Below are 12,271 nucleotides of genomic sequence, written 5' to 3'. Positions count from 1 at the left end.
AGGCATCCCACCGGACCTGTGGAGCCCATGCCCCATGCCAGGCACAAATCCCAGCTGGCATATGACCCCTGGGAGTCAACAGAGAGTGGAAACTTCAGAAAGGAAAAAGCGAATGGGTGTGTTTTGCCCAGGCAAAGAAGAAAACAAAAAGCCCGCCACTGAGAACAGAGGAGGCAAACATTACCCTCTCAGAGGGGAGGGGGCTCCGCAGGCACTCACAGCCTCTTCGTGGGCAGGGCACGGGGCAGGGCCAGGCAAGACCACCCTGAGGCTTGGATACATTTGGGCCTGCATCCCAAGACTCATGATCATCAGAGGAAGCAGAGTCTCTTAAGAACAGCCCGGGAAGGTGGCAGAGCAAACCCGGAAGACTTCAGTGCCACGAAACTCCCCCACGGCCTTTTCCAGGTGACAGTCTAAACAGCCCTGGTGCTATCCAGGGCACAACGGTAGCACATCCTAAGTACGACGGACCAACTTCAGGAGCATGATCACATTCTGCACACCAGGAAGAAGAGTCGCAGCCACACAGTTGCCCCACCACAGCGACCAAAGGCCACTTTTGCATCTGATTTGCAAATCTCTGGGCTGTGTCCAGAGCTAGTTCCCCGAGGAGGCATGGCCTGGATTCAGGCAGGTCTGCGGCTTCAAGGACCTACCAAATCCCAGTGTGCACCAAGACACCCATCTCTGCAAGCGCTTCCTCCCTGCAAGTTCGAAGTCCAGGGCTGCTGAGCCCAGCCCCAGAGGGAGGGGCAGGACACACCTGCCCAGGGCGACCATGGGGAGGAGGAGCGCAGGCAGGTGAGCCAGGGACACAGGCTCCAGGCTGGCACACACAGGAACAGCAGCCCCCAGCCCTGCCCTCCCCAGACATCCTCTAGGCCCTCAGCCTCCGCCTCCATCCCTAGACCTTGCCCATGAACTTCACAAACACCCGATCCCTCTGGACTGGTTCCCTCGGGATCTCAAGAAAATACTGAATAATGACCAACATGCAATGAGTCACCCACTGTGTGTCAACCCCTCACCCCAAGAACTGCTACGTTTGATACCTGCAGGTAAATATCTGACAGTACCAGCTCCACAGACTACCCCTCCCTGGCATGAGTGACCTGCCTTATGCAAAGGGCTATTTCCAAGCCTGGGTCAAAAGGCACCTACAGCTTCTCCTCTATGAAGGGTCCTATTTGGGCTGGAGGACCACTGAAGACAGCCTGATAAATCATCCCCAGGCCAGCTCCTACCACACACGAGCTCAGAGCAGAGCAGCTCCAGAGATGGAGAAAGGCTGGAACTACTGTCCAGCCCTTCTAAGATGAAGTTCCAACCTAATGCTTAGATCTGGGAGTGGCATCTGATAGAGAATGGTCCTTGCCTGCAAAGCCTGGGCACTGCTGGCACCATTCATTGTCATGCCATAGAAACACTGGGAAGATCCTTAAAAGGCCAGTTGTGCTAACCTCTTTATTTCACAGGTGGGGACACCAAGATCCAGAGAGTGAGTATTGAGTCGATGACAAAGCCAAGGCCCAATTGCAGGTGCTGTGCTCCTGGGCCGGGGCTTTCTTCTCCATGCAACACTTTTTTCATTCTCACTGATAGTGCTTAAGCTCCCGCCATCGGGATCAGAACCCACTGGGAAAGGCGAGTCTAGGCTCTACACAGTCCGTACCCTAAGAAGCAACCCCCAAACTGGCCACCCCACACTTCCTAGTGGCATCTTGGGAACCAGAAGCAGCTACCTTTGCATCCCAAGAGGCCAGGGTTCGAAGTCCATTCCAACACGCGCCACTGGGGAGTTGCAGGAGCCGCTTGTAAAGGAGGGGTCAATGGCCGCGGCAGCTGGGAGGGTGGGTGGGATGGAGGAGTCTTTGCCTTCAGTCAGCAAGGTCTGTTTGCCTACCAAAACGAGAGGGGAAAACAAAAAAGATTAGGCTACAAGCGACACCCACAAACCCACCCCACACTTGGGGTGTACAATGGAGGGCAAGGTTCCGACACCTTGTGTGGTAACCAGCCAACAAGGTAAGAGATTCTCATTCCTGCCAATCAGCAGATGGCATTGCCATGGCGCATACCATGCCTGACTCTGCAACCAATGCACTCTTCGCACAATTATTAGCCAATTGCTACGCAGTTGTCGTACCTAATAAAATAAGCAAACAGGTAGAAACAATACTAGGCCAATCAGGTGCCTCCCCGGGTAACACAGAAGGATCACACCCAAGCCTGGGCACCCAGGGTGAAAGGTCAGGCCTGAAAATGGATCAAGCCAATACCGGAAACAGATCAAACCCATGCAACCAAACCAACCCTGGGCTCCCCATCACCTGCTCCCTCCAGACTTTCCCTGCGCTGGCTCCCAGCTGCTCCCCTGACCCCTGGGTGACCTTCTGGGAGTCTCTATAAAAGGAATCAACAGGTGTCTCTGCAGCGACCCAGGATGGTGCATTTAATTTCTTCTGGCTTTCCTTCCCCACTTCCATTCTGGTACTGTGCGACTCAATTTCATAAAAAGAAAAGAGGGTGTGGGCCCATACCCTGAAAGGGGGTTGCTGAGATTCAGCTGCAATAGGTGTTGGGACAAAAAAAAGTAGCCAAAGAAAGTTGGTGCCCTGCTACCGGCAACCTTTGTGTCAATTTAAACAAATATTGTGGTGTTTCTATGGTGATTCCTGTTTTGAATATCCACTACACTCACTTTTTAAAGGGCTTTTCCTGTTTGCGTTTCAACTTCAAACCTGTAAATATTTTCAGCATTTTTAGAAAAAAGGAGCTCATGTGCGTGCAAACACAAACACACAACCCGATCTCAGCGTACAACCTCCCAGTCTTGGAAGCCCGGCCTCGTGGATGTGAGGATGGGGTGCAGACAACCCAGAGGGGGTGCTCGGTCTGCTCTCCTGCCCACCCTGCCTGCAGAGCTGGCACCAGGAAGATTGCCACTGAAATCCTGGCCCTTTCCTTCCCCCTTTGCGGGAAGATTGCAGCAGCTACAGCAGCTCTGCGTTCCTGAAACGTGTGAGAGGGCTGGGCCCTGCCTCCGCAGTGTGGCATGGTGTGGGCAGCTGCCCTGCAGGTTCTCCAACTTGGCCCGGCCCTCGGAGTCCCCGGAGGCCTCTCAGGAGTGCACAAACCCCTCCCCTCCTGCTGCCCAAGGTTGGACCTGAGTGCGAGGAGGAGTTGGCTCTTGGAAGGTGGCAGCTTCAGCATCAGCTCTGCCCCACCTCGGCTGGGGCAATGCCACCGAGACCAGCTCCCTTGGGGAGGCTATCAGGGTGGACAGTATCTACAGTCCAAGGCTTGGATCAGCCCAGCTCCCATCCCACCCCTCGGCGCCACACAGGGTTAACAGCGGGTTTCCTGGTTTCCATGGATTCCCGCCAGGCCCCTAATGTGAGTTTCGTGTGATTTGGGGGAAGTGGATTTCCTTTGTTTTCCAGTTTGGGAATATTTTTTTCTTTAAAAAAGAGGAAAAAACACTTTAATGGAAACTTCAGGGCCACTGGGAGACTCACTCCTCTGGGCTCTGAAACTCCCCTGCCTGTTAGTCCAGAATCCCCCAAAGCCCTGGGCAGCTCATCCACCCACAAAATCCCCCTGGGCTGGAAGAAGGCATGCCTTGGACTACCTATACCCCTACTCCAAGAACATCCATCTGCTGGGGGTCTCCACTCCAATATCCCATCAGAACGACCCCACCTAAACGCGAGCATCTTACATAGGAGGCTAACACGCCCCTCTTCCAGCTTTGTAAAACAGACACGTACATTCAGAGAAAAGGTCAAGGGAAACACTTCTACCTCCCCAACTCCAGGCAAGGCACTGGCAAGACCAGGGTCTGACCACAGGCCAACGGTGAACACTTCCAGTGTTTCACGTCCTTGGCTCAGAGGGTGTTCCAGCTACGGAAGGAAAGGGGGTTCCAGGCCCTGGTGGGACCCTTGTTGGGCTTCGTCCATCGGAGAGAGGGGCCTGCTCAGGGCAGAGGGTGCTTCTCAGCTGTGGCAGCAAGAACAACTGAATGAAGGGTGTGGCCAGGCCTCCTCCTCCTTCTCCCCCACAGTCTTCCCCATTCCTGCCATCCTCCAACCCTGCCAGGGCATGGCCTTGCTCCAAGACTGTCCCCAACCAAGTGGCCTGACCCACTTACCAAACCAGGGCACAGGCCCTGGGGGCCTTCCATGGACTGAGGCTCTCCCACAGCCCAGGCCCCGGGGCCCATGGATCCTGGTCAGAAAGTGCAGAGCGCAGAGGCCGGGTCTCTCTGAGCAGCGGCTCCAGAGTGAAGAGGTGAGAAGCTGAGTGAGTGCGCTTACAGAACTCACAATGGGCTGAGAACCAGGACACATGGGTCCGAGTCCCAGTTGTGCCCCCTGAAACCTCCTCCATGGGCCCTTAGACAAGCCTGCTAATCTCCCTAGGTTCATTCTCCTCACCAGCCAAACGGAGACGATGCCTCAGTCTTCCCTCCTACCTCGCAGGCTGCGCGGAGGATGGACAAGGGGTGTGAAAGGGTGTTAACAAGCACTCTAGACATGCCTAGAATCACCACGACCCTCTTCTTCCAAGTCTCTTCAAGGTAACCTTCTGGAATCTACCCCGGGTGGCCCCATGTGCCCTGACTCTGCTGCTCCTACATCCTCCACCACAGCATTTACATCCACACTGGACTAAAGTAATTTGTTCACAAGTCTGTCTCCACCATTGGACGTTTAACTCCTCAAGGGCAGAGAGCGGGTCTTAATGATCTGCATGTCTCCAGCATTTAGCACAACAGCTGGGTGACCGTGGGCAGCAAAGGTGTTGGTGGAACTGAACTAGTCCCTGACTTCATGTCAGAGTCAGATGAGCCCCGCGCAGCTTGGCCCCTCTTCTCCAACAGAACGCTCCACTTGCTGTTTTCTTTTTTGAGATGGAGTCTCGCTCTGTCACCCAGGCTGTAGTACAGTGGTGCAATCTCGGCTCACTGCAACCTCCACCTCCTGGGTTCAAGCAATTCTCCTGCCTCAGCCTTCCAAGTGGCTGGGACTATAGGCAAGTGCCACCGCACCCAGCTAATTTTTGTATTTGTATCTACTAAAGAGACAGTGTTTTACCAGATTAGCCAGACTGGTCTCGAACTCCTAACCTCAGGTGATCGGCCTGCCTCAGCCTTTCAAAGTGCTGGGATTACAGGCTTGAGCCACCGCGCCCAACCCTGTTGGCTCTTTTCGTGCCCATTCTGTTTAGCTCTCCCTGAGCCTCAACCTGTGCCTTGCTCTCTCCCCCTCCTCCATTAGCCCCGTGAATTAACAGTTCTCAGGTTCAAGGGAGCCCCTTAGTTACTTGATCCCCTCCAACCAATTCCAATAAGAATGAACTACGTGCCTACTGTGTGCCAGGCGGCAGGCTGGGAGTAAGGGCAGGGCACACTGATGAGTGGCCTCTGCCCCCTGCCTATAGGCCAAAGTGAGAACTCTTGGTATGAACCAATCAGATGCCTTCTATCTGCCAAGCGCTGTGCCAAGTGCCCTATGCGCATGATCTGGCCAAATCTTTACAACACAAAGGCAGAAATGGTTATGGTCCCCATGGATAGATTAGGGAGGGCGGGCATGGAGACACGAAGTGACTTGCCAAAGATCATACCGTGCGCAGGTGCCAAAGCCAGGCCTGGGCTGACAGGCTCCAAGGCCCAACTCACTTAAAAGGTCATCCTCCTCCCCTCCCTGTGATCTCAGCAGCCACCCACAACTGATGCTACTGCCCCTCCAGAATCTCAGTTCTCCTGGCCTCAAAACAGGTCTGGACCAAGTCCCCCAGAGCCACCAGGCAGTGCTCACACATCACAATGAAAGGCTCGGGTGCTTCTGGCCAGGCTGAAAAGGGGGTAAAGTGAGGCCTGTGGTAACACTCGGTGAGCAGGAGGAAGCCCTGAACACATCTTCCAAATGGGATCTGGGCTGTGGTCATACTCATTGCAACCTGTCATCTGACAGGACGGGGACAAGGAAACCACCGCCATGCTAAGTCAGGAGGTCCTGCTGAGACAGGACAACTTCCGTTTCTTCTCTCCAGATAAGGGGAAAGCAAAAGGGCTTTATCTTTGGGGGCATGGGTCAGAGATTTCTGCTGCCTCCCCTACATCGGAAGCTCCCCGCACAGTGAACATCTGCCACGGAGAAGCGGGATTGGGAAGCAGGGCCAGAGAACCCCTTGATTTTCACCTGGGGGCATGTGGGTACGGGGAGGTGCCCATCATCTCCCCAAAGGAGGGAAGACACTGGGAAGTGGTAGGGAATGATTTATATCTGAGAAGGTATGCGGTGGAAGACCAGCCCGGGGTGGGGAGAGGACAGAGTGCTAATGAGCAGATTTCATAAACCACCCGAGTGAAAACAAAAACACAGACGCGCACATTGCCCAACTCCAGGGCTGTATGGAAAAGGGGAAAAAAAAAAAAAAAAAAAAAAAAAAAACAATAAAAAAATCCACATCTTAATACAAAAATCCTCCATGATGTGTTGTGGCACGAAAGTGTTTTTCGCTGCATTTTTCATCTGTGATCTCACACGGCCCACGACGGGTACGCCCAACACAGCAGGTATTCGACGGTACACAAACAGGGCAGACACATCACACAATGAGCCAAAACAAGGAAGGCCAACATGCAAATCGGTCCAGGCTGGCATCTCACGGCTTTGGGTGGCTTCTGGCGACGGCCTCATTGGACCTGAACATGGGACCCTTTCGATTTCTGAGGGAGAGAGAGATGGGGCAAGAATGCAGCTCAAGTGCAGAGGGCTCTTCATGCTCAGAACTCCCAGCCAGGTGTTTGTGCCGCCTTTCTGCACTTAAGGTACTGTCCACTGTCCTGCTGCCAGCAGGGGACAGGGAGGGGACCCGCGCCCCAGAGGCCCTTCCTCCATATCACTCACCCCACAGTTACTATCTGTCTCCTTTCTGTTCCACCCCTCCCCCCTTTAATTGTTGGATGAGTTTACAGAGCTGTGTGCCAGAAACAATCAACTCCAGGGAACAGAGTTATACAAAAAAGGGCGTGTCGCCAGAGGGAGACGGATATCCATGGAAACCACCACCTTTTCACAGCAGCCTAGGTGAAGCTTGGGTGAGGGGATGTGTGGGGGATGGGGAGACACGCTTCACCTAGAACAGGGCCCCAGAAAATGCAGGGGCCACTGATAATCTATCTGTAGGAGCCAAATACCGTGTGGAGGGTCAGAAAGTGGAGTCAGTCGCAAAACACACATTCAGCGCGTGCACACAGGCACACACACAGGAGCATGCGCACACACACACACACACACATATATGCCACTCTGCCAGATCACTGGGCAACTTGCCGCCATGGTTAAGCACACACACTGTGGAGCCAGACTGCTCAGGTAGGAATCCAGGCTCTGCCACTCACAAGCTGTGTGGCTCTGGGCTAACGACTTTAACCTTTCTGTGCCTCAGTTTCTCCATCAGTAAAGTGGGGATAATGATAGTTCCTCTGCGTACCGTCATGAGGATTAAATGGCTTCTTACGTGTAACATGCTGAGGAAAGTACCCTCAACCAAGTAAGTCCCCTAGAGCCAACAGACAGGGCTCAGACATCACAACCAAAGCCTCAGGTGTTTCTGGCTGGGCTGAAAGGTGGCGGAACGTGAAGCCGGTGGTAACACCTGGGTAGCGAGTAGGTACTTCACAGCACCACCAAGTAGGTGCTGTCAAGCATTTGATAAATCAATCACAAAGCCTAAACAAAGAGAAAGAAAAGTTTCTAAACCCTGCCAGAGTAGAAGAGGAAAATGTTAATAGTTCATGTTTATTAAGCATTGTGTGCTCAGGATTTTAATATATTAATGCATATAACCATTGCAAATTAATATCTATAACCTGCAACGAAGTAGATGATTCTCTCAACTGGAGAGTGGAGGATTGAAGAACTGGGACCCAGAGAGGGATGTGACCCAGCCAAGGTCACACACTGGTACACGAGTTAACCCCAGCTGCCTGACACCTCATCACGATACGGCTTAGCAAGGTGGGTGGGGAGAAAGCGAGGGAGGGAAGGGCTTTCAGGAGCTTCTCTTTCTGAACTGACCTTAGAGGCAGAGTGGTGGGACCTAGACTCGCTCTTCCCAAACTTAAGAAGGAAAACAGACATCCTCCATGCCTGTGATTGCTGACAGAAGGAACGAGGAGCAGGGAAGAGATGAGGCCCGAGCATCCGCATTCCTCATGAGTTCCCGCCCCAGTCCCGGCCCGGGAGATCAGTGATGTCCTCTGACCCTTCCCTCTACCCAGGCAGGCATCTGCAGAATCAGGAAGTCCCTGGAGGGCAGACAGCAGAGCTGAGGCCCCATCTCCCGGCAATGGAGTCCCAAAGCCTGGGACAGGTCCTATTTCCAGGTCATAGCCCTGTAAACAACCTGATTTTCTGCCTTCCCAGATCCTAGGCAGATCCCTGGAGGGGACAGGGTGGGGGCGATGGGAGCACAGGCCTCCCCTATTGCAAAGCCAGGCCCAGGGAGGCCGGGAAGCAGAGGGCTGGAGGAGTCAGCGGCTGCCTGCCCCGAGAGATTTGGTCCACACCTGCTTGGAGACCAAGCTTGGTGGCTCAGCCCTTTCTACCATCGACCACCCAAAGTCATTCAGATATTTCCTCTCTCACTTGCTTTTTAAAAAAAATTTAATGTTCTCTATAATTCATCCATCCCAGAAGATAATCGATAGAGCCCGTAATGAAAATCTGAGCCATATTTTATGAACCGCTGCGAGCAGAAAGGGCCACCTCAGCAGGTCCGGTTGCAGCTCCCTGTCTCTGTCTTGTCCACTGCCCCAGGGATCACTTCTCCCGCTGGCCTTGCCCACAGCCCTCGGCCCACGATGAGGGCCACGACCCTAGTATCAGCCCAGCCCCCGATGCCCACTCCAACCTAGTCACAGGAGGGTCACCCACCATTGCAAGGTGACTGCAAGTCTTCCTGGAGCAGCCCCCAGACCTGGGACCCCAGACTCCACCCTGGAATCTCACCAGTGTCTTGACTGAGTCAGGGGCCTTCCGGGAGCTGGAAGACCCTCACAAGGAGCGGGAGGCCTGCCCAGGATTCAGGGAGCTGGGCCAGCCTCCACCATGGTGCCTCCCATGAGGCAGGCCACCCTGATCTCGGGGGGCTCCCCAAGGGGCCTCCGGGTTTTATCTTGGACCCTCTGCTCAGGGCAGGGTGAGTCATTATTGTTCATTTGTTTGTTTGTTTTTGAGACAGAGTCTCACTCTGTCACCCAGGTTGCAGTGCAGGGGTGCAATCTCGGCTCACTGAAGCCTCCACCTACTGGTTTCAAGAAATTCTCCTGCCTTAGCCTCCCAAGTAGCTGGGATTATAGGTGTGTACCACCATGCCTAGCTAATTTTTGTATTTTTAGTAAAGATGGGCTTTCACCATGGTGGCCAGGCTGGTCTCGAACTCCTGACCTCAAGTGATCTGACGGGCTCAGCCTCCCAAAGTGCTGGGATTAGAGACATGAGCCACTGCACCTGGCCTATTGTTCATTTTTACTCCCTCAACCAAGGCCCTCCTCTCCCTGGACTCCAGCCTTCTGGGGTGAAGAGTGAGGAGGAGGCATCCTGGGGGGCGGGCACTGGAGTCCTGGGGGGAGTGGCCCCTCCTGCCCAGCCAGAGCCCACTGTGAGGGAAGGGAGGCAGAGCCCTGGCATCACCACTGACAGCCAATCAGCTGACCGGGCTTGCTCCTCCCAGAATCTCTCACTGCCAGGCACCAATCAGAGAGCACCACAGGGCAGGTGTCAGGAGGCAGCAACCCCTGGGGACCAATCAGAGCCCAGAGGATGCACCAACTTCCCAGGAATGACAACTCAAGCCAAAATAGGCGTGGTAGCACACGCTTGTAATCCCAGCACTTTGAGAGGCAGAGGCGGGCGGATCACTTGAGGCCAGGAGTTCGAGACTAGCCTGTCCAACATGGTGAAACCCCGTCTCTTCTAAAAATACAAAAATTAGCCGGGCGTGGTGGCGGCGCCTGTAATCCCAGCTACTCAGGAGACTGAGGCAGGAGAATCACTTGAATCCAGGAGGCAGAGGTTGCAGTGAGCCGAGATCACTGCACTACACTCCAGCCTGTGTGACAGAGCAAGACTCCGTCTCTAAAAAGAAAAGAAAATTCAAGCCAGTAAGAGAGTGTGATTCAGCCATGCTATGGACCACTATGCAGCCCTTAAGAGACACTTAGAAAAATGGGAGATGGTTCGGTGAAAACACTCCAGTGGCTGTGTGCTGGAGGATGCTGTCCCACACAGCAGCCACTGGCCACATGCGGCTACTGAGCACCAGATGTGGACAGTGTGATTGAGGAACTGAATTTCCAAGTTTCTTTTACTTTAATGAATGAAAGTTTAAAGAAGCTGGAGGCTTGGATAGCACAGGTTTAGATAGATAACTCACCAGTGTAAAAAATTTAAATGTCTATTATCCCAAGACAGTGGGAATAGTCATTATTAATGATAATAACAGAAAGAGAAATAGTTAATTTTTTTTTTTTTTTTTTTTGGAGATGGAGTCTTGCTCTGTTGCCCAGGCTAGAGTGCAGTCGTGTGATCTCGGCTCACTGCAACCTCTGCCTCCCGGGTTCAAGGGATTCTCCTGCCTCAGCCTCCCGAGTAGCTGCAATTACAGGCACATGCCACAACACACAGCTAATTTTTGTATTTTTAGTAGAGACGGGGTTTTGCCATGTTGGCCAGGCTGATCTCAAACTCCTGACCTCAGGGGATCTGCCCACCTTGGCCTCCCAAAGTGCTGGGATTACAGGAGTGAGCCACCGCACCTGGCCAGAAATAATATTTAAGGGTGCTACGTGCCAGGCTCAGTGCTAAGTATTTTATATATGGATCATTACACTAAATCAAGGACCAGCCTGAAAGATCTATGCTCTCAGTATTCCCACTTGACAGATGAGGAAACTGAGGTTTGGAAACATTGAGTAACTTACTCAAGGTCATACTGCTGGGTGGCAAAACCAGGGATTACAACCAGGTATCTCTGTCTCCCTAACTCACAAACACATTTTTTAATTATTTTCTTTTCTCTCTCTTCTCTTTTTTCTTTTTTTCTTTTCTTTTCTTTTTTTTTTTTTTGAGACAGGGCTGGGCTCTGTCACTCAGGCTGGAGTGCGATGGCACGATCTCTGCGCACTGCAGCCTCCACCTCCTGGGCTCAAGCCATCCTCCTACCTCAGCCTCCCAAGTAGCTGAGACTATAGATGTGTACCATCACGCCCACCTAATTTCTGTATTTTTTGCTGAGAAGGGGTTTCGCCATGTCACCCAGGAGTTTCTTGAACTCCTGAGCTCAAGTGATCTGTCTGCTTCAGCCTCCCAAAGTGCTGGGAGTACAGGTGTGAGCCATTGAACCTGGCCTAAATTATTTTCTTTATACTTTTTTTGTATTTTTCAATGCACCGCGAGCATAACTTACAATCAAGGAGAAAAAATAGATTTTTTAAAATACCTAAAAGGAGGTAATTCCTTTTTTCCCAGGAGCAGAGTGTACGGAAGGGGTTGCTGGGGTGCCAGCCAACTGGGCCCCTAGCTGCGGGGTGGTGAAAGGAGCCAGCAGTGCTGTCATAGGCCCCCTCTGTCCTACATGCTCCCACTGCCCAGATGCCCTGCACCTAGGAGTCCCGAGCCCACAGATGATGCTGGGCCTGCAATTTTCCTGCAGCCAGGCCACCAGTGGGACCCAGCTTCCTCCTAGCCCCACCCCCAGTCAGTTCCTGACAGGTTTCTCTGCAGTTTTGCAATCATCATCTAGGTCTACACCTTAAGAAGGCAACAGGCCAGGGGGCCATCTGCAAAGTCAACCCACGCCTCTTTTACCTCGGATCACCCTTTCCCACTCCCTTCCAGAAGAGCCAGTGCTCTCAGGATAACGAGGAACACTGGGCCAGCAACCCAAGCCTGGGTCCCGCTGTCTGCCATGGCACGTGCAAGGAGAGATGTGCTTTTCCCAGGAGGGGCAGTCAGTGCTCCCAAGCATCTCCTCCTGGGATTGCATCTAGGTTCAGAACAAGGGGGACAAAGACAGTTCTCCTGTAAGGTCAGTGATGAAGGCAGAAGCCCCAGCAAGTACTGAGCCCAGCTAGAAATGGAGGCAGGGAAAGTTCCTAGTTGCGCCTGCTTTTTCTCCATAGCACCAACCTGGGGGTGCGGGACAGGCAGCAACCGCCCCACTTGGTCTGGCTACTATGGCAGCTTGTTTT

At 53.2% G+C, this 12,271-nt stretch overlaps 1 protein-coding gene across 1 annotated transcript in view; it reads right to left on the bottom strand.

Annotated features, from left to right (window-relative positions):
* CASZ1 (castor zinc finger 1) overlaps positions 1-12,271 on the bottom strand; it is a 166,970-nt gene that overhangs the window by 129,383 nt on the left and 25,316 nt on the right. The window contains exon 2 of the mRNA XM_030941700.1: positions 1,746-1,902. The gene's annotated coding sequence lies outside the window, so the exon portion shown is untranslated. The remainder of the gene's footprint in view (positions 1-1,745; positions 1,903-12,271) is intronic.

The sequence above is a fragment of the Rhinopithecus roxellana genome, chromosome 12 (genome assembly GCF_007565055.1).
Source record: "Rhinopithecus roxellana isolate Shanxi Qingling chromosome 12, ASM756505v1, whole genome shotgun sequence".
Taxonomy (NCBI): Eukaryota; Metazoa; Chordata; class Mammalia; order Primates; family Cercopithecidae; genus Rhinopithecus; species Rhinopithecus roxellana.
The sequence above is the reverse complement of the archived record's forward strand: the minus strand, read 5'-3'. Positions and strand labels throughout refer to the sequence as shown.